The sequence below is a fragment of the Terrapene carolina genome, unplaced genomic scaffold (assembly GCF_002925995.2).
Source record: "Terrapene carolina triunguis isolate 2854851 unplaced genomic scaffold, T_m_triunguis-2.0 Scaffold17, whole genome shotgun sequence".
NCBI lineage: Eukaryota > Metazoa > Chordata > Testudines > Emydidae > Terrapene > Terrapene triunguis.
In genome coordinates, this window is record NW_020664368.1 from 14,426,154 (window position 1) to 14,452,054 (window position 25,901).

The 25,901-nt window shown below is 38.2% G+C and overlaps 1 protein-coding gene across 6 annotated transcripts in view; it reads right to left on the reverse strand.

Annotated features, from left to right (window-relative positions):
* LOC113406374 (protocadherin-9) overlaps window positions 1–25,901 on the reverse strand; it is an 883,162-nt gene that overhangs the window by 381,820 nt on the left and 475,441 nt on the right. The gene's annotated exons all lie outside the window — the stretch shown is intronic.

Sequence of the window (25,901 nt, forward strand, 5' to 3'; positions counted from 1 at the left end):
TCTCCTTAAAATCTACTGGTGAGACTTAATTCTTACATGTTTGTAAGTACTTTGAGAGCCTCCCATGGACAAGGCAAACACATTATAAGACCCTAAAGACAATGTTGTTGTTATTTTTATTGGGTACGATTTTCAAAAGTTTAGTGATTTTGGGTGTAGAGCTTGAGACAATTTAAAGGAGCCTTCATAATATGCTAACCAACTATCTTCTGGGTCTTTTTAAGGCAACGCCAAATGAGTATCCAAAAACCAGGAACCTAAATTCACTAGTAACTCTTGAAAATCTTGGCCATTATTTATGCACAGGTTTATAATGACAGTTAAAGGCATGGAGTGGTCCACTCCTTGAAAGGCTTAACTCTGTATGATGCTGTATACACTTTATAAATAACAGTAGTAATATAAATAATTAAAAGAAAGTTAATCATTGTTCATAATAATGCTTTATATTCTTCTGGAAGTTCCTTACAGCTGAGAATTGATTTGAATGCATACTGGTTTACAACAGCAGAGGATTAAGCCTCAACTGCCATGTCTTTACCTGTGCTCAGTGACATTAAGTTAATTGGCCACTATTACATACAATTGTACCTGCAGAGTTGTACACAGAGTTGTACCTGCAGAGCTGCAGCAGAACAGCAGATGGTCTGGAAACAAGATGGGGAGAAGGATATCATGGGAGTGGTGAGACATCACATGTTGGCAAAGCAAAGTGAGCAAGGGTAGAGTAAGAAATTAGGTCAAAGATAAGTAAAGGCCAGGTAAAAAGATTTTAGCTGTAGAGACAAAGGGAAAGGACTGATTTTTAAAAAATGCTATATAGGAAAATCAACATGATTTGGTGACACTCTTGATATTGAGTACAAAAAAAGGAGTGGAAGAGGACTCAATAGCTATTTTGGATAGGCTGGCATCAGGAACAGGGGTGCTGGAACAATTTGTATACTGGGGGTGCTGAGAGCCATTGAACAAAACTGCAAACCCTGTATATGATGGAAACCACTTCAAGTCAGGGGGTGCTGCAGCACCCACAGGACCCTTAATTCCAACACCTATGATCTGGAGAGTTGAGAGTAAAAAGACCAGAGCAGAGATTACTATAATCAACAAAAGAGCTGAACAAAGTATATGCAAAGTTTTGAATATAGGTGGAGAGGGATGTTTATTGTATAGTTGACTGCTGTGATTGCTAGATTCTGAGCTAAATTCTTGCGAGCTTACGTTGACTAGTACAGTAGAACAAAGGGAGTTTGTTTGTAACTCTGAAATGTTCGTAACTCTGAACAAAATGTGATCATTGTTCTTTCAAAAGTTTACAACTGAATATTGACTTAATATAGCTTTGAAACTTTACTATGTAGAAGAAAAATTCTTCTTTTAACCATCTTAATTTAAACGAAACAAGCACCGAAACAGTTTTATTACCTTGTAAATTTTTTTAAACTTTCCTTTTTTTGTGGTGTTGGTGATGGGGTGGGGGGTGGGGGTTGGGGGCAGTCTTTGCTGCTGCCTGATTGCATACTTCTGGTTCCAAATGAGGTGTGTGGTTGACCAGTCAGTTCGTAATTCTGGTGTTCATAACTCTGAGGTTCTACTGTATCTAATTTCAATATGACTTTAATTGTGGACTAAGAGTTCATTCCAAGTGAGAGGGAATGGCTGAATCAGCTACATATGGGGGGAAAAAAACTAGTCTCCTTCTCTTATTTTAATGGGACAAAAACAAAACAGAGACAAAGATGAAATCCTGAGCCCAATGAAATCAATAGCAAAACTCCCACATATGAATATACTGGGTGAAAATCTGGCTACACTGAAATCAATAGGTGTTTTGCTATTGGTCCCAGTGGAGCCAAGATTTCACCCTGTCTCTTTGTTTTGTATTTATCCCATTACAATGAAAGGGAACATGCAGTCTGTCTGAAAAAATGTTATCAGAATTGTAAGAGCACAATTTGTAGTCAGAGATCTAATCCAGGTGACGTCCTGTAGGCTTTGTGGATATTCACAGACTAAAATTGAAAGACTGAAAAAGACAAAGAGAAACGATCAGCAAATTTTCTAAGTTAATGAGCTTTGGACCTACATTCACTAGATTCAACTGTTCAAGATTTCAGGAATGTCGTTTTCTGATAATTATACTACATTCATTCCAAGTCAGAGAACTGAGAAACAGATCTGTGCCTACTATCTTCACATATTCAGACATGCATGCTCCCTTTCCATTAGATTCTGAATGTATCAACATGAACAAAGTATTTGCTGTATTCATGAAATCACAGAAATTAGAGATGAAGACCTACTGTTTAATAATGCACAACAATAAAAAGCAACCTAGGACAATAATTGAGTAAGTCTAAAGTGAAGCTTCAGGGGGTATGTAGATAGGTAGAACTCAAAGTAAGCGTTCAGCAAGGAAGCTGAAGTTAACTCATAGGCTAGTGAAAAGAACCATGGTATCTGTAGTGACCTCAAGTAATCAAAGCCTCAGGTTTGTATCTCACTCAAAAAGGACAACATCCTTAGAACAGTCTACAGCATTTGGTTAGTAGTGACTCAGTGGGAAACCCACAGAGCTTATCAGGAAAGGATTTCTTCTTCTGTGACAAAAAAACCAACAACAAAAATAAAACTTTTTTTTTTGTTTTTTGACAATGAAAAATAGAAAACATTTAGTTTGGAGGTTTTCAGGGGAGTATTTTGGGGGGAGGAATCCACAAGAACTTTTATTTTCAAAAATTTCCATTTTGTTAACAAAATCCTGTCAAAAAATTTGTAAAGGAAAATGTCCGTCTTACTCTAGAATAAGGACATCCACTCGATCATTGAAACAACTTACAGTAGAACCTCAGAGTTATGAATACCTTAGGAAAGGAGGTTGTTCATAATTCAGAAATGTTCATAACTCTGAACAAAACATTATGGTTGTTCTTTCAAAAGTTTACAGCTGAACATTGACTTAATACAGCTTTAAAACGTTACTGTCCAGAAGAAAAAGGTTTGCTTTCCCTTTTTTTTTTTTAACTATAAACATAATTACAGTTTAACACAGTACTGTATTGTATTTGCTTTTTTCCCCCGTCTCTGCCGCTGCCTGATTGTGCACTTCCAGTTACAAATGAGGTGTGACTGGTCAGTTCATAACTTTGGTATATCCTGATGTGACAAGAACAGTCCAAGGAGATGTGATCACGTGACAACCATAATACACAGTAACACATCAGCCTTTTTATATATCAAGTGAACTGATCCTGTTTTTCTGGCTAATCAAGATGGTTGCCCTCTGCATTTAATTTTACTTTTTTTTTTTAAAATGCAAGGATAACAAAACCCCAGTTATTGTTTCTTCCTGAAAAGATGTTTGATGTTAATTACAAGTTAGAAAATAAAAGATAAATCTATGCCTTCTGTTAATTCACATATATTCAGAACATAAGGCTTGATTTCTTTACTGCCTTGCACTTTGTGTAGTCATTTACACCTACACAAATTGAGTGCAAATTGGATGTAAAATGCTACTATTCTCATCTGGAAATATGTTACATCTATTTTGCACTTATTGGCACAAGTGTAAATGACTACAAAATGTGCAAAATAGTGCAGGATCAGGGCCACGGTATGTGGAAAGATTGCATGAATTAATCTGAATAAAGTGTTTGCTGTGTTCATAGAATCTCAGAAGTCAGAATGGAAGAGACCTATTAAGTTTTCTTTCATTTCTGCCCTCCTATAGATTCAGGATTTCCCTATAGTAAATTCTCCAGTTCTTTGTCTAGTCCACTTTAAATGATTCAAGCACTGAGACTGCCACTACTTCCCTTGGCAGAGTATTCTACAGTTTAATAGATCAGATCTTGCTATGAAGAAATTTGTCTATTTTCACTGCATATTCAGGCTGTCTTTATTGTTATCCTATCAGCCTAGATATTTCCCTTGGACCACCCTGAAGTCAATGAGCAGCCCCACGCTGACTTCAGTAGTATTGGGATCAGGCACTTACTGTTGACTCCTTCTTCCTTATGAAGGAACTTACACTAAATACTTCAACACAAGTGTAGGATCAGCCTGGCCTTACTGTTTGTCTAGTCTGATGTGTGATTCTGTGTTTGTCTAGTCAACTGGAAGTTGCTAAAAATGCTGTTTATAAATAAATCTTTAACCAGCCCAAAAGAAAAAATCACTCTACTATTGTTTAATGCCAAAACAATTCACAAGTCAAATCACTAAACACATCTGCTGATAAGTGTGCCCGTGATATTGGAACTACATCACAATTTGCAATTAGAACCATTCAACCTTGTCCATGAAAGAGGGGAAAAAATCTGACCTGAATTTTAAACAAAATTCAATGATAACAGACTACAGGGTCACACCAATTTTATTTTCATGTTACATCTACCTGTCATTCCTGTATTTACTGGTGCAACAAGAGTGGGCATTAAAATGGGGGATGACAACACCCATAACTGTCCTAACCTTATCAATTTTAAGCTCTTATAAGCTGTGTAAAACAGTTCATCATCTCCTCCAATGCAATGGCTGTTTTATACAGTTTGACTATGTGATGAAAGAAGCTAGTTGACATGCACTTACCGTATCAGGCCCTGGCACCTGCACTGCAGACACTAATCAAAGTGCTCCTTCAGAGGGGTGAAAGAATCGCCATTTGTAATGCAATAATTAGGCTGGGTAGAAGGGCCTGAAAAGTAAATCAATCTAGTCTGCTCTCCAAATCTGACACCATTCTCTTGGCAGATTGTTAACATAATGAGACAGAAGCCTACAAAAGGTCCCATAAAAGACCTATGTCTTTTTTTCCCTCTTCTTCCCTTACTCTTGCAATGCTACTTACAACATAATTACAGACAATCCTACACCAGAATAAAAGCAGCAACTTCTAAGAAGCTCATCAAAAATAATTTGGCAGAACAGACGGGCTATATAACACAGCAGCAGGCTAACACTCTTTGTCCTTTTCAATAGAGGTTATTTTAACCTATTCCCTCCCAGAACTACCATGCTAATTTCTTACAAGGAACAATGATGAAGAGTTCCAAAAATAGGACACGGAAGATAATTCATATAGTAGCTTAAAAATCCTGGATCTTATTCTCCACTTACTTAAACTTGGATAAATCAAGAGTAACTCCAGTGAAGTCAAAAGTATTATATGGGCGTAAAAAATTGTGAATAAAGAGAATCAGGCCCAATGTGATTATTATGAATTTTAACAAGGAATAGATCAGCCATTTGAACAGACTTGTTTTCTTTGTACAACCACTAAAACGGAAAGAGCATAGCCTGATTAGCTGGCCCAGTCTAGCAATTTAATTTCATTAAGTATGACAGCTACACTATTTAAAACTAAGGCTATGTCTACACAACCACTTATGTCGGCAAAACTTATGTCGCGCAGAGGTGTGAATATTCCATCCCCTCAAATGACATAAGTTACACTGACATAAGCACTAGCGTGCACAGCGCTATATCAGTGGGAGAACTTTTCCTGCCAACATAACTTATGCCACTCATGGGGGTGGGGTTTTTATGATGATGGGAGGGCTCTCTCCTGTTGGCATAGACCAACACTGCACCGTTGCAGTGTTGTACATGTAGACATGGTCTATGCAATACTTACTTATTAACTGTATTACCATAGCACCTAAGATCTCCAGACAGGGACCAGGACCCCACTGTGCTAGGTGCTGTACAATCACACTTTAAAAAAACCACATGCAATAAAACCCAAACAAACCCATCCCTTATGCTAAGTAGTCCTTTATTGCATATATCAGTAAACATATATTGTATGAGTACTGCAACATAATGACTACGCTAATCTTTCTTCTACCTCAATCGCATAGATATTAGTTATTGTACATCATTTAGCATCGCTCTAATTAGCCACTTCCAGCTACATAAACAAGATGTAATCACTGTCTTATGTCACTTACAGGGTAAACTTTGTATAGTTATGGCTTGATAGAGTCTTACAGTATATTCACCTAACTGGCTTCCAAAAATAATGTTGTATATACAACGAATACACAATACCTGATTGAAGGCTGTAATTCAATTTCAGGATTCTGTCATTGTTCAAGAACTGTTTGAGATGTATTCTTGTTCTTTGACTTTAGCAGAACTCCATGATTAAAGGAATAATATTACATTCATTCAAACCATCTGCCTTATTCTGGATGTACTTCCACAGTGCATTTTCTCAGTTTTCCTTTGTTTTTTTGCCTCTGGTCATGTGAGCAGTATGACTAACTTCTTTCAATACTCCTTGTGGCCAATGTCAGTGATTAAATTAGGTAAGAAATCAAGAAACTCATTGATAATTACTGTCACTGGCTTTTTTGAGCAAGATGCTTATATTCAATATACAACTATATTCTATCACGTGATACTAGGTGGATTAAAGGTTCCAGACCTTTGTCAAGAGTTTCACAAAGACAAAGATTTTGAGGACTTCTGGGAAGTTTTGTAGCTCCTTTCTGCAGCACGGGAAGCACAGTGCCTACCATTAACAATGGTGATCTCTGCTTGCAAAGAATCTGCAATGTTGGAGCCTAATAGTTTTAAACAATATCTTATCCTGATTTTATTTCCTCTACAGTATAATATCTTCAAATTATACATTTCACCTACCACTTCATGGTAACTGACATCTATTTAACAGCACACTGAAGCTGGACACATCAGTAGTTAAGGACAAATTAGGCTGAACATTCCCTCCAATCTGAAACTTCTGGGTAAACTTTGGTAATCAAAAGGAGTTTGGCCAAGATACCAAAGTCAGCATGATCTTTAATGAACTCAAGTGGTTAGAATAATAATTATACCTCATGAAAAAGTTGACACTATCAGCAACAAAATGTCCCCGCTCCAACAGTGTTATGGAGTGAACACTCATTCAATATTGACTCATCTAGAAGAGCACCACCTATTGAATCACTTATATATTACCTAAATTAGATTATCAGAGCACACACCCAACTGCTTTACTTACACAAGTTAATGGATTTGAGAGGATGTGATAAGTGTCCTGCCTGACATATGACAATATACTGTAGCAAGTTGGCCATTGTAAATCGGTTGCTTTGGTATTTCTTGGCTTGTCAAGATGGATACCATACTAAGTTGTTTTTATTGTAATTCCCTTTTACAAAGAATATATGACTTCACATATTTGAGAAGCTAAGCTATCAAGTAATGTTACATGGCTTTTTATATTATGATTTTAAATAGTTTATTATGCATTTTTTAAATTTAAAAATGATTTGTTCAAAGCTTCTCTCATGAAAAGAGCATATTCGTTCACTCAGGGTACCTCATCCACCTATCAGAAATGGATCCTGACCGGTTCATTCATAGAGACGTACTTATGAACACAATGTATGATTTTGCATAAAAGAAGAGATTAAATAATTCTCTCCATTTTGTTAAGTGGTAATGCCCACTATTACAGAACATATCAGCACTGTAGTTAAGGCAGAAGCTGATTCTTACACAGTATGTGATAAGCAGTATTGTTGCCTTGGGCAAAACTGATAAGGGTCAAGAAGACTAGGCATTTCTTAATGTTGTTTTCTTTCTGTAAGTTACCAGACACACACTGATGATTCACGATTTACTGCACAGCTCAAATAAATACAGTTTCTATAGAGTTTGCCTTTTTCTCAGATAAAATCCCAAAAGGAAGCAACAACCACCAAAAACAATATTTTGGCTTTTGGAAGAAAACTAAGGTGAATAATCATTGAAAATGGTAGTTCCAGTTTATTTTTTACATAAGGAAATGAAAATGATTGCAATAGAACAAGCAATGACATCAAAACGACAAAAAATGGGGAAGAGGGGCTTTACAACAGAAGAGCATGTGTCTCCCCTGTGGATGTCTGGCATACAAAGGGAAATCCATATATTTTGTTAGAAACTTCTGAAATATTAAATAAGGCAAAATTCTCTGTCTGGACCACACTGCAAAACTCCCACCTGCAGTGCAGATCTCTATTGCATTTTCTATGCACTTCAATGCACAGTCTCAGAGTAGTTTATGCAATAAAGATCTGCATCAACAATCAGTGCTCACTGCTTCGACAGCACAGCTGGGGAAAGATACTCAGAAATTGCTATTAGTAGTGAACCAACCTCTAAGTTACTCTTCCTTATGCCCTAGAGCCCCAGTACCTGGAGCAGTGGTGGGCAACCTGCAGCCCATCAGGGTAATCCGCTGGCAGGCCGCGAGACAGTGTTTACATTGACCGTCCACAGGCATGGCTGCCCGCAGCTCCCAGTGGCCGCGGTTACTTTAAGAGATTAGAATTTTTGTTTGTCCACTGTGTGCATTTGACATCACTTAGTACATAGTCAAATTTGACTGTTTCTACTATGTATCCAGTCAGTCTCCCTGTTTGTGTAGGTCTTCATACAGCAGTAACAAAGACAAAAACATTTTTAAAACCACAAAAGAAAAATGGCTGGAGAGATTTGCAGAGAAGAAGAGGGGCTATGAAGGCTTTTAAGACATCTTTGGGCTCTGTCAATCCTGGGCTGCGGGGACCCCAGGCTGCATACCTTAGACTGCATTAAGGGCCTGTCTACATTACAGCAGCCTCTTTGGGCTGCCCTTTGAGCTGTGGCATTGCTTAGAATCTCTGAAGTGCTATGGGACTGCCCCCAGTCATGGCTCCTGATAGGGTCCTCAGGAGGCAGCCTTATCACTTCAGTAGTTCTTGTGCTTTTAGGGCCTTTTATGCCATGACAGTCCTTATATGCAGGGTAATGGGGCTAGAGCAGGGTGAGGATCTTGCTAAGTGTCCCCATAGGTGACTTGCCCCGTGCCACACAGCGAATCATTAGCATAACTACAAATACAACTCAGGAGCCCTGTCTCTAGCCACTAACCACACTTTTGAGAATGTCAAATCAAAGACCTAGGAAAGGAATGCAACTGTATATGTTTCTCTCTAACCAAGTGAATGCCAGTTCTGAATATAATGCTGCAGATCCCAACAATAATCTACTATGTACACAGACACTCGCTCTTCCCTGTTGCTTGTGTGGGACTTTCACAAAGCAATATGGGAGAGAAAAAACACATTTTTAAAATAGAAAAATTGTGATTTTAAACCCACAGAATAGGGCTCAGGAATTCGCAAACAGGGAGGTAGGGACAATGGAAGCTTTTTGGTAAACTTTGTTCTTGGGCTTTTAAGACCAGAGTGGGCTGAGGGTCGGAGGATGTTTATGGGGAGCCTTTGCTATTGTACTGTGCATTTTAATTGATGGGAAGTCTGTCATTTTAAAAAATATGAATAAATAATATGGCACGGAAAGAATAGAGTGTCACCAGTATCTTCACCTACTGTATTAGTGGCTCTGATATGGCAAATAATTCATTTATAGAGACATCTGTGCTCCAAGGGGAAAATTCTGTCAGACACATGAGTATAACCCAGAAAACTTCCACTGATTTCAGTGCAGCTATTCCTGTATTAAACTGGAGAAACAGAGTATAATTTTGTTCCAAATCTTCAATAGAGCTACTACAATACATGATTTGAGGATAAAAAAAAAAAAAGAATGTTTTCTGTCTGATGGTTGTATGAGATTAAGCCCATTTCAGACGTGGGTCCTGTCCTACAAAACAACTGGTTCTATCATGCATATTTTTGTCTTTCAGAAAATGCAGTCCTGAAGTAGATTGTGAAATTATTATTATTAGGATAGAGCTGTACAAACACATAATGAGAGATAATCCTCCCTCCCCCAAAGAGCTTGCAGCCTAAATAAACAAGACAGACAAATGGTGGAAAAGGAAAGAGATTCAAAGATATGATAGGACAGTAACAGAAATGAGAACAGAACCCAGATCGTCTGAGTTGCAGTCAACTTTGTTATCCGCTGAACCACATTACCTCTCACAGAACATACATACACTCCCACCACCCTGGTGCTGTAATATGTTGTCTAACCATCATGAACCTAGTTAGTTCTGACTTTCATTGAAGCTACAGATTTTTATGAATTTGTCATGTTACAGATGAATCCCTCCCTTTCAGATGCTAATTAAGTTTTCCCTGTACTCTCTCATGAACCTCCACAAAACCTTTTATCAGAGCCATTGTCATTACCTGACAAAACAAAGAGGCCATCAAGGCAAAAACTGTCTTTCAACAGAAATTTAATTTAAAAAAAAAGAGAGCAGATAATAAAGCTCTTCTAATAGTAAATTAACCCCCAATTGAACCACCTGATTATCTGTTTATCTTGCATATCCTTTAATTTTGTCCATGCTTATAAAGAAGAAATGCCCATCACTTTTCCTAAATAACTTGCATCACTCTGGACATATAAGGAGGCTGTGGGCCCAGTTACTAAACTCTGATAATACACACACGTTAATTGCTTCAATTAGATCATCCACAGTGAATAACTTTATACAACCTATAGGGATTAACAAGTTCTTCCTGAAACACTACGAACAATTACGCAGGGATGAGAAACTATCAGAGCTGGCAGAGGAACAAAAGTGACTTCCTACGGTTAGTTGTCTTTGCTACTTTGTGTGCAGGTTTAGTGCAGAAGGGATAGGAAGTAGCTATTGTTCAGGTCATCCAAATACGAAAGAAAGTACGGGCCAAGACTGGCCTGAAGCAGATTTCTATAAGGACTTTAGACTGGCCATCTCTTAAAATCCCAGCATTGCTGAGCCAGGAGAAGAATTTCCTCTCCTCACACTGGATGTGTTGCACAGCAGATCATGGCATTAATATTTTGACACTGATCTTTCACATTCTGTTTTCCCTTCCCATTCATTTTCTTCTTTTCCCCCGGAAGCATTTATCTGGTATAGCAAGAAAGTGAAAGTCAAATATTTTTAACCAATACAAATCAAAGGGATTCAATGTTCACAAAAAGTGAATACAGCCAATGTATATTTTTAAAATGGAACAAATATTCATAATTGGGTTTTTTTAGAACTTTATTTGTCCAATTCTACAGACTAACTCTGATATTTAAAATCGAATCAACATTTTTCAACTCAACTTCAGAGGATTAGAAGGAAATTAGTATGCCCAGATCAAACAGGTTATTTCCTGTGCGGCAGACATTTTTGCAGCTATATATAGACACATGCACAAGGAGTACAAATAAATACTATTTTATTTTTTATTTTTTATTTTTTTTACTTAAACCGGTGGGCATACATTTTACTTAAGGATACTAAGCGAAATTTAAATTCACGCTTTGGGCACAATATCCAAGAAGTGGAATGGATGCAAACTATCTCCTGAACACAGAAATTCCACCTTGCAGCTAAATCCATGACATCCAACTGCTGTTCCAAGACCGTACATGCTGTAGTGAGACTAGGCCTGTATAGGGAGACTTGCACCCCAACTAAATTTATGGTGGTTGGGATGAGAGAGATGCTTACATTACCCCAACATGTTAGGCAAAGCACTTTGTCATACCTTATGGGTTCATGCTTAAACCTCTAAATTCTGGGATATGATCAGGAATGCAACTTTATTAACTTAACACATCTGGCAATGACTCATTCAGTACAGGTCAATCTCCCATCTGTAATCCATACCACCTGGGAGACTACTACCCCCCATACACACACCATCCTTCCTCCAAACCCTTAACTTGGTCTCAGCAGCATTGCTCAGACCCTTATACAACTTTCCCTCCCCTTATACAAGGATTGAAGATATGGGAGGCGGAGAAAGCGAGTGATCCTTTGCTGTACCAGGAGCTGCACCGCCCCCCCCTTCCCCCACCCCTCTCCACACAGTCACCTAATGGTGATTCCAGTTCCACTGGACCCCTGTGAAGTGGGAACAACAAACACCTGAATAATCTGACTGACCTGCCTGGTCTGCAGAGAGGAAGGAAAAAAATCCACACCATTTGGGCCAGTCTGGCAGGGAGGGAAACTTTCTTCTCAGCCCAAAATATGACTGGCACCTCACCAAGAATCTCAGTCCTACTCTAATCCAAAATGGAGTTTGGGGCAGGAGTAGAGGGGGAAGAGAACAGTTGCTCCCAAGCATGGAATGGAGTCCTAGGAAGGAAAAAGGTCCGATAAACTACACCCTTTAATGTATTCAAATCAGCCACTATTCTGTGGATATAAAACCCTTTCTAGTCCCCTCCTCTAATCCCATGAAGATGCTGAGTGCCCACGTAAGGGTGGAGAAGAGGGGATCAACCCTTAAAAAAGCCCCTTAGGCTTGTCCCTGCTGACCAAGACAAATCACTCCACACCGCTGAGGCTGCTGGAGGTGACGGGGAAAGAGTTGCATGGCTAAATTGGAAAATTTGCCCCTCTAGGCCCATGCTTCTCTGGCTCACATGGGTGAAACTTCCATTGAAGAAAATGAAAACTTCATTTCTCCTTGTGACGGAAACACCGGGACTCACTCCCCACTTGTCAAGCAGGGCCTGGATTTGTTAATCTTTCCCAAGCCTTTTGAGGAGAAGATAGTTTGGAGGGCGTGAGCAATATGAGAAAGACTGCCCCTTTTAATATTGGCTGCTTCACTAAGCCATCTTTTTTTTTTTTTAATTCAGGGTCAGTGTGGATGGCAAGTTGCTGCATTTGGGATTTTTATCCTATACATTTGGCTTATTTTAATTGTCTGTGCAAGTGTCAAGAGCAGTGGGCAGGCACTTTTAAATACATCTGAAGAAACAAGTGAAAATAGAGGAAAGGATTTGGACCCAAAAGGCATTGGCTAAAAAGGCAAATGTTTGACTTATTATTTAATATAGGCTGTTACAAGAATTTAAGCTTCTTTTCCTATATAAAAAACTTTTATTTATGGTGTTTTCTAATTATGCTTTATAGCTTTTAAATTTATCATTGTTCAGCAGTAGCTCTGCTTTGATTTCATTTTTGGCTACATAAGGAAACTGAATGCATTGTGTTATCCTGACACTCTGAAGAATGTCTGACCTTGTTTCAATTTTTTTTAAAACGGGAAAAACCCATGAGACAACATGACAAGAATGCTCCTTTTGCCATGTACAAAATTATGCTTTCACTGTGAAACAGACATGTTCTCCATCTGAAAAGAAGAGTTCATTTCCCATGCCCTTCGTTCTTTAAAGGCATAATAACAATAGCATACATTTTGAAGTCTGCTTCCTCCACTATTTCATCCCTAAACCATGAACAAAACCTGTGTGTTCTTGAGGTAGCAACAGGGATTAATGAGCAAAGGGCATTATTGCAAAAATGGTATAAGACTTACAGAAAGTACTATACTTAGAAACATTGGAAATCCAGAATATCCCATAGTGAATTAAATCTTAGTGGTCTGGAGGCAAGTATGCATGCAAGCACCCAGACTGGAGCGGGTCAGAAAATGATGTGGATTTTATTCTCCCCCAACACGGAAAATTCAACATTGTATTTAAAATAAAAATAAATAAATAAATAAATAAAGTTTGGTTTCACTTGGAAAGTTTTCTGCATTTGTCCAAACACCCCGTGTTTTTTGGTTTTTCCACAAAAGGGCAACATTTTCCGCAGAAAGCAGACACTGTAGATACTCTACAAATGTGCAGCACCTGCCTCAAATTGCTTACAATGTATGTACTAGATTGTGACCTTTGCTGATCATTCAAACAAAGAGATAAGGGAGCATAAGAATATGCAAAGGGTCACATCAGCAGGGGACCCTTATTAACTCCAGCCAGGATTGATGAGATACTGGAATGTCTCTTTGAGCTGGAGGAAGCAGGACAGAAAAAGTTCTACATGGAAATGCCTAGGAATAGCCAATATTTAGGAGAAAGCTTAGGGTGAGCTTTATGCTTTGATGTCACTTAAATTAACAATAAAGGTAAACCCCACGAAGGGAACAACTTTGTAATATATTCCTTGTGTGTATCCTCTGTTCAGGGCAGGTGGGAATGCCACCTGCTCACAAGGACAATGCCACATTTAATGAAATTCACAGAAGACGCTGAATTGGGAGGGAATAAAAAACCAGAAACAGACATAGGGAAATGAGAAATAAAAGAAAACTACAAAATGAGATTCAAACACACATGTAGTCAATGGGAAAGAGAAAATTTAACAGTAGTAATGCTGAAACAGACTTTCAAATGATAGTCTAAAGCAAATTAGGTGTGAGTTAGCAGTACCGTATGACAGGAAGAAAGGGCAACACAAACAGGCTGCAGTAGCAAAGGCATCTTGGAACATCCACAAAGTTATTGATAAGTTGAAGGAAGCTCTGGCAAGAGCAACAGAATTGAGGAGTGACATAAATCTACAAATATTTCAAGGCTATTAACACTAAAAAAGCAGAGCAATTATTATGAAAGTACATGTTATAGTAACTGTGAGTATAAGGGTAAAATTCTCACAGAAATTTTAAGCTACATTTCTGGAAAAATAAGGACACTGAAATCCATTTGGCTGTGGAATAATCTGGCAAAGATAGTGGTGGAGGTTCATTGCTTGAGACATATAAAACTAGACTGGACAAAATGCTGGAAAATATACAACAGAGAACGGCAGTGGAGTGGGGCAGAGTGGTCTATTAGACCTTTTCCATCTGTATGAATCAGAATGCTTCATATTGCCTGGGGTATTACTCACAATATTAAACAATTACAAAGAAAAGGTGGTTAAATCTGGGGTGCTGTTACAATTGATCATGGTTGGGAGTCTGCTTTAATTTTAACCCAACTGGCTCACCTATATTCCTAATTAGCAACTCTCTTTGAGAAATGCCAGGAAAATGGAGTTCACTTTGATGAAAGTAAAGCAATTTGGAATTTAATTTCCTATAAAGGGTCTCTACTTCACACCTATTTTAATCAATTAGCCCCCCCAAATCACAGTTACATGAAGATATTTGTCCATGAGAACAGAACATTTTAACAAACAAGTTACAGTGAAAGCTCTTTATTAGCCAACCTTCTGTCTTAGGACACCAATCTTAAGTATCACCAAAGATATTGAGTACAACTCTGGATCATTTCTTTTTAATCTATTCAAGTCAAGCAACTGATTATATATATATATATATATATATATATATATAAAGTCACTAGAGTGGTCACTTAAGATTAGCTTTTATTGCACATAAGAAAGTGATGCTTACAGTATCTGTTGCTAAAGTATAAACAGTTGCCAATAAAAGAAGAATTATGTGTTTATCCCTTAGCCAAACTCTCCAATAAATAAAGTTTCAGTGGTTGGGAAAGGTCAGGTGAGAAGGAGTATATATATATATATATATATATATCACAAACAATAAATAAATAAAACCCCCAGCCTCTTCACAAAGATTTTACAGATATTCACACACACACACATACACATATGGGTGCATTATACAGATGCATTCGAAATCTTTATGCGGAAGAGTGGGAGTATTTATAAAACAAGGATTTCAAATGTTAACATGTTTGAGAAATTGAAAAAAAAAACAGGAAATTTATAATGAAAACCTACCCTCCACATTTTTCTGATGCCATGTAATCATGCCTCTTCCTTTATTTGTTCTGTTGATATGATTTAAGAACAAAGTGTTCTTCATTCTGTATTGCAGGTTGTGTCAGTTTCTTGGGGAAAATTAACCTGGCAAAGAAACTGCTGTGAAACATGTGCTCATCTAGCCCTTTCCCTATCATACTCCTGAATACACAAATTTGCTGTTTGGAAGAAGTATGAAACTGAGGAAAATGTTCAAATGTAACCCGTGCTTCTTGTCCAAATCTTCATAGGATGTATGAGAAGTACTAAGGGGTGTCAACTCCCATCTTCAATTTTACACTTAATATGCCCACCATCACAACATCTCTCCCCCATACATGAGACTCTCCCACACTACTTCCTCCTTCTGTTACCAGGCTTCCTTAAGTTCTCTTTCCCCAGCAGTTACCTCCAAAACAGTTACACCGTGTAAGATTTCCCCCATGTCTTCACTCATGAGGTCTCCACTGCCAGTTCCACAATCAGCCTGTGAAATTCCCCCACAATACTTACTCTCATCCTCTTCTCCCTAGATCCCCAGGCAATACAACCCCCCTCCCTGTTTTCTTACGAAACTGTAGGCACACTAGCTCCCCTCTTCCTTCTGTTGCTTCTTACTGAATCAAAAAAGTTGGGGTTGCTGGAGGGATTGGAATGTAAAGCAGTTATGTCCTGCTGGCCCTAAATCTCTGATCTACTGAGCGGGGAAAGAGGAACTTACAATCAATCTGTCACCATGTACAAACAGATAGGTGGAATGTAATTTTGTTTTCAAGATCAGTATAAAGTCATTTAGAGCTCAATTCTGCCACACTTACTCACACTGAGTACTACTTAATACTCAATTGGGATTACTTGCAATATAAGGGTGTCAAAATCAGGCCCTTAGCATTATTCTTGAATTTAAAGTTATGTATTAGAAACCTAAATCCAGTGCCCAATGAAGTCAATGGGAATCTTTTTTGTTAATCTCAATGGATCAGGTCCCAAAGAAGCACAACATAGATTGTATTGATCTAGCAACCACATGTCCCAGGTTGCAGGTATACCCAGAACTGGATCCAATCCATTGCCCTATCAATGTCTTGAACTTTTCAAAGCATAATACTGACCCTACACAGGTGGATCCCAAAGTAACATTTTTTTTAAACAAAAAATTTGTTTTAATCATCAGAAAGGGGTCTCCATCTGCAGAAAGGACATTTATTATGTATGACATTAAAATACTATGTGACATATGTGGGTTGAAAAATATGAAGAGATCACTTTCATATTAGTTCATATAGGAGACATAAATCCAACATAACATACCATATTTATGGTTATGCACAAAAATAGTATTGTGTGTAAGTCAACATTGGTCTATACAAAATTGGTGAAATCTTGGCACCAGTGAAGCCAATGGGACTTCTGTCATTGAATTCAGTGGGGCCAGGATACCTAACACAAAACCAAAAAAGCAAGGAATGAAAAAGGCATCTATCAGTACAACCCCCCCTAATTCCGACACTCAGGCATACACCCCTTCACTTGAACACTCACCATACACATCAGACAACTCTGCTCCTTCCTCAAGCTCCCTAACACAACTAACTAAACAGACTTCCCCTATACTTCATTCCTACTATCTTTTCCACACAGTTCTGCAGAAACTCACTCACTCCTGTTTGGGACTTTGGCCAATAACTTCAAGTGAAGGAAGAGCAGGCTTTAGCAGGTTTACAAATATAAAAATGTGTTAAAAATGGAAAGTGCAGAAATCTCAGAGAAAGTGTTTGAAATCAATAAGGAAAGATTTGCCTAACATAGGGCTCAATCCTTAACTGTTGGAGTAAATGGGAGTTTCTATCAACTTGAATGGAAGCAGGATAGTGATGAGAAAAATCTCAAGATTTACAGTGAGACCTTACAGAGCCTTCTCTAAATTCCACTGTACTCAATGGAGAGACTTTCATTAATCTCCCTAGGTCCTCAATTCATTATGCAGAGATGTCCAGCGGCGTCACCTGTTGGTCAGAAAAACCCAATTATACTCAACCTGTATTCTCAAATGTAAAGGACTGTGCCAACAAAACTCTCCTGTCAACAACTATAGAAAAGTATGCAAAAAATCAAACCACTACTTCTGGTCATGCATCTATTATATGTGACACCAACTACAATTGATGCATACATATAACAAACTTTACAGCTTACGATTGTGTGTGAGTGTGTCTCTGGTACACAGTGGCCCTGGAATTATTAACAGAAGTTGAGTGCAATATCTGTAGCCATTGATTATTTCAGCAGTTGGAACTGGCACTTGACCTCTGCTTGTGAACAGCTATATATGGCTGAGATTTGATCCAAGATAACAAAGCAGCATCTTTAACTTCCCTTTTATGTTTGTTTCTCAGCTCCCAGTGTTCTAGCATTTCACAGTCCCTTTCCAGCTCATGAAATACCTTTTCTTCCCCATTATAATCTCCTTCATGGGTTATAGAACAAGAGCCTCAATAGATATCCTCACTTGTGAATTGCAATTTTATTGTTTAGCCAATTATAGTTCTGAAGTATCAAAACAGGAATAAAGCTTGATCTGTCCTTAGTGGAAATCTAGAACTAATTTTAACTTTAAGCAGGCCTGGTCCTGCTAATTCCTCGTTCCTTCTCAGTGTTTATCCACCAGAAGTGATTACTTTGCTTGGTTTTAGATTATTAGTCAAGCCACAATAGCAAATGAAATTTTATTTTGCTGATAACTGACATTATAAGGGACATGGAAGCCTCTAATAAGCTAGTTACAGTAACTACCATTTGTTTATGATATAAATGTTGCTTTAGATATGGTGTCCAATAACTGTCTCAGTAAGAGCATAGAAACGTATACAAGAAACATAGCTCTTTGCCAACATTTAGGTCTGGTTCATTTCATTTTGTTATTGCTGCTGCTGCTGCTGCTGCTGCTGGTTTTTTATTAATCTTTACTGGAGCAGACCTGCCAAGTGTCCCATGTTTGGCAGATCTGTCACACATTCATGGTAAAATGTAACACATTTGTGACAAGAGAAGGAGAGAGCGAACCCCCGTCCTCTGCCTGCTGTTAATATGTCTGTGCACTTCACAACCTTTATTAACCAAAGTCACTTTTCTCTACCTTAGTGGAAGGCAATCATCTTTCATCCATTTTACAAATTAGATAACTGAAAGGTCTCTTCAGGCACAGAAGGGACTAAAATCCCCTACCCTAATATAACAGACCCAAGGGTCATCCACTTCTCCAAACTGCTTTTTCGAAGACACGAATTACATTAAGTGCTTATGTGACCCACATTAACACAATGTTAGTCTTTAGTCCCCTTGATGGTTAGATTTCAAATAGGGGTTTGTGTGTCTGCTACCACCTCCATGGTAGTCAGCTTCGTACTTTAACTAAAGTGGCAGAAATTTGTGCTTTTAGATCCAGAGGTCCCATATTCAGTCCTCAAAGACAACCCAAACATGGGCATTGTTATGCTTGCTAAGCTGTCTCCAACACAGACCAGTGCCTAATAGGAGAATTCAAACCCAGTTGATTTCTCCTCTGGCATTGCTTCCAAAATCTGAGAATCACTGAGGTGGAGAATTTCCTTCTCCTGCCCCAGTATAGAGCACAGAGGGCTGACCTGTGCCTTCTTCAAGATGCACACTAATGGTCTGTTTGCGCATAATGTTTACTGTGTAGGTAAAAGAGTTGCTGCTATAAGAAGAAATCAGAAGTGTTCCACTGAGAATCCATTTTTGAACTATGTTGTGTAAATTCAATCAGTGTCTTTCACTTCATACCATGGGCAATATTATCCAAACAGTAATGGAAATGAACAGTTTTTGTTTTCTGAAGATCAGGCGTGATTTTATAGAGGGTAGCTGGGGAAGGAAAATGCCTCCATGTCTTAGTCTATCTGTCTTTCAAGCCATATGGCTGTCCATCTGAATGAACTTGCACAAGCTACTAAACCAGCTAAATCATCAGCATTTAAATCCAATTTATCCTTCAAGGGCTGTGTTGGAATCATGAAATCATCACAGCCTTCACTGTATGGCCTTGCAACATGAAGATATTTTAAGATTTAGATAAAGGTCTCCTATGCTATCAAAACTTAAATCCTCTCTAAGACTTTATCCCTAATTATGTTATTACCTGTATTATAATCCTGACAACAGCCAGTCGGGAAAAGATTTGTATCTTTAAGATGCATTGTCATGAATGTTAACTACATACATGGGGTCAGTACGGTTTATGTCATGAACAAATGTATAGTTTAGTTTAACTTTGCATTCAGACAGCTATAGATGTGAGTGCAAAAGGGGCTTGTTTTCTTTCGCCTTTAAAATTTATAATTTATGAGTGGCTTGCTTCTTTTATCAATATCAGATTAATATGCAACTGATGCATTGCATAAAATTAAGAAAAACACCCTTCTTGTGGAAAGAGAAAAGGGTTTGTTTTTCCTATTCCTTGTGATAATCAAGAGGGGTAGAATTAATTGCCAGAGCACAATCAGGCTAGGGCAGGGGAATTAGCTGAGCTCTCTGTTCACAGTAGCAAATGGCAGCTGAATTTTTACATAGGCCTTTTTATTATGTCCAGTGCTCTGGCTTGCTATTGACATTTCCTTCAGAAAATATCTGTCAGATATAGATATGATTTTATGTAATATTTATTAAAAAGCAACATATCCAAACAAACACACACACCCAGTGGCTCCTATTGAAAACTAAACCAAACCCTTACCCGTAGTTATCACACAGTGGTGCCTGAAATTTTACAATTACTTACTATGCTTACTTTTGCAACCGAGGAAAAGATCTTATGGTGATCAGCATATTTTAAACATTGCACACAAAATAAAATGCTTGTTAAAGCAAACAAAAAAACTGCACAGCAATGCATGATTTTATATCTTTCAAAAGTTTCAAATCTAATAAAAATCAGTTGTTCCAATGATGCAGTGGATTAATTCGTTAGCGTTAGAGCTCTGCAGAAACAACCTCTACGCTTAGATCATGAGAGGAAGTGTGTTGGTTGGCTAAATTTAGTCAATATATTTGCCTTTGCTACAAAGTTGCTCTACAATTTATTTGTCATCAGAAAAGGTGCCATCTACTGCGCCAGAAAAGGTGTTCTTTACCTCTGCAGGAATCTGTAATCCAAGCCCTTCTCGGTTTTGAAGACACTTACAAATGACACATTTTTGCTTTATATATCTTTGGATACAGATATGAATCATATCACCACTATAGCAATTCTTATAATACAAAGACATAGCTAACAAATAATCCCCAATGGGAATCTCTAACTTTGGCACAACTCCCTGTCTTGCCATTATTAAAAGTAGTATATGAACCAAGTCCTACAAAAATACACTTCCTTAGTTTGAGAGACAATTAACAAGCAAAATAGATTTTAAGAGGTTTAAGAAGAGCTGGTACAATACTTTCTGCAAAGCTGGTTCTTTTTGTAAAAGAAAAAGTTAAAAGTGCCTTAGAAACCTTAGTAAATTGATTCAACATATATAGTCTCAGATGCATCAGAGCTTTAGATAATCAATTACATTACACCAGCCTACTCCTTCTAAGAAATCCCTCTTCCAAGCACCAGCTTTGTCACCAAAAGGTCTCTCTTTTCCAAGGATCCCAGCATAAGCTGAGACTAAAACCATTCTCCTTGGTGTGTATTTGTACACTCAAAACTCCATATGGCACAGGCTTTATGTTCAAGTCAAGGAAAAGTTGATACAAGGGACTTAAAAAAAGCAAATCCATGTTACCTCTGTGATCAACTATGATAGAAACTAGATACTCCCTGGGCATGAACTAACACCTATAGCCCAGACGTACATAAAAATCCAAAGTCAGTCATCAGAAGTGAAATTCAAAATGGCCTTTGAAATTCTGGACTTGGGGGCAATAGCATGGCAGAGCTCCTCAGAGGTGCCAAAGGAACAATGGTCCTTACATAAGGGACAAAGAATTTAGTATTTCCTCCAGGTAGTACTCCTGACCAAACACTCCACTGTTCCAAACACTGCAACCTCATCTTTAAATGATAATGATCTCTATTACCTGGTACAGGTGTTGACATCACCAGGCATCACCATCACCCCAGGTGACTCAGGAGGGTGGAAAATCACAAGTGTCAATGAAGCCTTCCTGCACTAGGCCTGAACCAAACTCCTTCCATGTTTAAACTCTAATCGACCTCAAAAGCCAGGTGCAATTGGAATATGTAAGCAACCAGTTATCTGTGTGCAACCCCCTGCTCAAGCGGTAATAATGAGGCCTGCATACCTCTGGCCGAAGGAAATCAAAGGAACGGGACAAGATAGTAGTTCAAGAAGTGTTACTAACGAGCTGAACTTATAGCTGCCAACATAAACTAACTGCTTAAATGTAATCGTTATTTGCTTAGTAATTGTTACCAGGGATGGGAGGGGTAGAGAGAGAGAGGAATGGGGGGAGGGAAGGGAGGGGTAGCGGGGGAAGGGGGGGGTGAGGCTTGACTGTAAAGGTATAAAGGAAAAAAAACTGTTTCTGTTAGTGTGCTTGATTTGAGACGTGCCAGTCTCCTTGCACCGCTTTGAGATCTCAAATAAACTTTGTTTGCTTCTCCACCTGGTGTGTTTATTGGCGCGAAGCACACCAGGCCACGAACCTTCGCTGTTGCTTTGCCTCTGGCACTCTGTGTCTGCAACACAGGGATTCACAGAGGTCAGGTGGGGAATATACCTGCACTACTCTGGACACAGCAATGGGAGGCTGTATCACAGCTGATTGCAAAGTGATCAGAGGGAATTGATTTCTATAGATATTCCTTTCTCCAGAACTAAGCTAAGGAAAGCCTACTGCAAAATAGTCAGCTGAGGTATGTTTCTTTTGTTTTAGTATCATTTGCTCTCTATTTTTAATAAAACTTGTTTTAAAGAAGATTTTGTTCTGTCTGTGTGAGATTAGCCAGACAACAAGATGAGAACACCTCTACCTCTATGAAGAGTTGCTGAAAGGTATGGAATTTCTGTTGCCTAACCCTCACATTCCTGGTCTGAGTCATATGAGGCATTGGATAGAAATGCCCTCTCCCATTAAGGTGTACTGGGAGCTGTAGCAAGCAAAGACCGGGGGGAAGCCTAAAGATCAAGGAAGAGACATGAGCTGATAGGGTGCAGGTGGATTTCATCCCATTGTGCTTACTACCTTACATCGTTCCATTGAAGTCAACTGTAGTTGGGCTCTTAGCTTGAAGGTGCCAAAGGAAAAAATGATCTATCAGATATAGGTTTTTGCCCTCTGTAGTTGAAATCAGGAAATACCCCCTGGTATTTCTTATCAAGAAAGCTTTTAAAAGTGGGACACTGAAGCCCAGAGTAAAAGTGTGAGAGAGTTGGAGACAAATCTTTCTTAATAGAGGGGAAATGGCTGTGGAATGAACATCCACATCAGGTTGATAAACCCACAATCTGACCATCTTTGGTGTGGGGAGAAACCTTCCCATTTGAGAAAGCTTTTCCACCACAACATCACAACTGCCAATCTCCTTTAGGCAGAAGGAACTCATATACTGCAGAGTTTTGTATTGCAACACATCACTAAAATACATAGATAACAAAAAATCTATGAGCCAGACTTTTGTTGTTGTTGTTGGTTGCATGTTCAGATTCTGAGAATTTGGGCCTGACTCTTCTCTCACACTGGTGTAAATCAAGAGTAACTCCACTTTAAGAAGAAAAGTGGTGTAACTGAAAGGAGAATCAGATCCCTTGTTGGCTACATATCTCGACACTTTCTTTGTTACCAAAAAGGAAATTAAAACTATTTTAAGCATAAACATAAAGATTGATCTTTGAAATCAGAATTCAGAAAAGATCTCCAATTTAACAGGCTACAGCATATTATATTATTTTATAGGAGTAGAGAGCAATTTCACAGTCCACCAAAGCAATAAGGAACAGCAGTGAAAATGTGAAAATTAGCAATAAAACACCAGGGTGTGTGGCTGTAGTATAAAAACAGCATGCCTAGATTTTCACCTTGTGTCTCTGACCACCCAAGAACAGGAACATCCTTAATTAATACAAACTGAAGCCTCATGTAATGGGGAATGTTTGTTTGTGTATATATACACATATATATATATATATATACACACATACACACACACAGATGCACACACACACACACACAAAAATGCTATCAACATGCAGGTTTTCCTCTTATTTAGAATAATAGGTTTTTATGAAGTGTGACCTTCTGCCAAAAAAATGAATTGTATTTAAAAGAATGGTCAGGAAATCTAATTAGAAAACAACTTTATATAGCAAATAGAAATATTCTAGTGTAATCATTTACACTTCTGCAAAGTAAATGTTGGTCATTACCCAATCAGATTATCCACTCACATTCAACAGTGGTAGGAGGCAGATCTTCAGCTGACATAAACTGTCATAATTTCAATGAAGTCAATGGAACCCTGACAGTGCATGGAGTCTGAGGATTGCAAGGTAGAAGAGGATCAGCCTCCCCTCCCTCCCCACCCCGACCCAAAACACAATCTGCAAGTGGCAGCACCAGTATCTGGTAGAGAGGCTAATAGAGTTGTTGGCCCACTTGGACAGAGTTCTTAAAAGTATGAGGATTGGGTGGGATCTGCAAGGGAAGAATGCACTACAAGTGTGCCATGAGGGAGTGCAATGAATTGATGGCCATCATTGAAAACTGAGGGCCCAGTCCTGGAAGGTGCTGAGGACTGCCTGACCTTAACTACACTACAATGTGAGTAGGGGCTCAGCACCTCGCAGTAGACTCATCTTTTAAACTGCAGTTCTATTCTGAATAATGACAAGGTAAAATGGGCACCTTTTACTTAGCAGATTAGCTCCCTGTGTGTATTCAGATTTACGTATGCTGATTTTAGTGACAATAATAAGTGTCTGCTTCTTTACTCCTATTGGCCCTGAAAACCAAACACAGCTAAGAGGAAGGGAGATGGATTTTTTCCCCCTTGCGCCTCAATCCAGTTGTTAACTAAGTCCCATTTCTTGGAACACTTTCTGCCCTCTGTTACACCACTGCATTGAGGATAATGGGTAATTGTAACTGAGAGCTGAACTTGGTCTCAGGGCATTTATTTGTGGAAGAATCATAAAGAGCACAGCTTTGTAGTGGTACTAAGAGGACTGCAGGCAAGTAAAAGTTCTTCAGAATTTAAAACTGAATGGCAATGTTTGTTGCTTGCTTACACTGATTTCACATTTCTCTGTTGTGAAGTTTACATTCCAATCAAATATGAATAACTGAATTTTTTCCCTCCTGAGCCTCCTAAGAACATGTACCAAACATTTAAAACAATTTAATTTAAAGTGAATCAAACTGAAATCCAATCTCATAAATGATACAGGTCTTTTTGTGACAGAAGATTATATTTGTTTCGTCTGAAAATGGAGAAAAAAGAACAAGGAGGTGTTTGATATTTATTTACTTGCAAACAGAAGGATAAATAATTTAGTAGCTATAAGATTTCATTTCACAATACGTTTGAACTACATGTGATTCAATAATCAACTTCCAACTTCATAAATAAACGGATTGATAACTGGGTATTATAATGAGGCTGGTGTTATATAGGTTTGATTTCTCATATTTTGCTTCCGTCTCTTTCCCTATCCTCTTATCCAGAATTTTAAACAATACTACAAACTAAATAACTAACAAACACACAAAAACATGCCACCCTGTCTGGTCTTTATCAGATTCCATCAAGGAATGTAGGCATAAATAAATTATGACAAAGATAAACAAATAAATGTAGCTTTAAACAGATACAGATAGTGGATGGATCAATATGAGCTGAACATTAGGGCATGCATTCAGTCTTTATAATGCAAAGGAAATTCAAAGGAAAACTCCACCACTCAAAGAGAAAATCATTGCACTTCCGCTGCACCTACGTCTTCTCATTAAGTAGTTGTCATGGAAAATGAGAAGAATTTGTCTCAAAAACAGCAATTTTCTCAAAGGTTCAAAGGAATATCACATGACATCAAACTGTCAAGCCAGATACATTTTAAGGCAAACTTAAAAAACAATTAACAAGGCTTGAAATGTCACATTGTCACGATGCATGAAGAAATGCATGGAAAAATACATCAAAAATGGGATTAACAATGCCTAATGTTTCTGTTGCTGCTCAAGGAATAATTATTACTGTGTTAAGAAATATTTCAAAGTATCTCTTTATACTATTTTTTCCCCTATGTCTCAAGCTAGCTTCTCTCTTTAAGGCATATAGCCATAAGGTTGCTGAGGAAGATAGATCTCAAACCAAACCAAGCATTGAAGGCTCATAATAACCCAGCAACTTGTTGCATTATCTGTA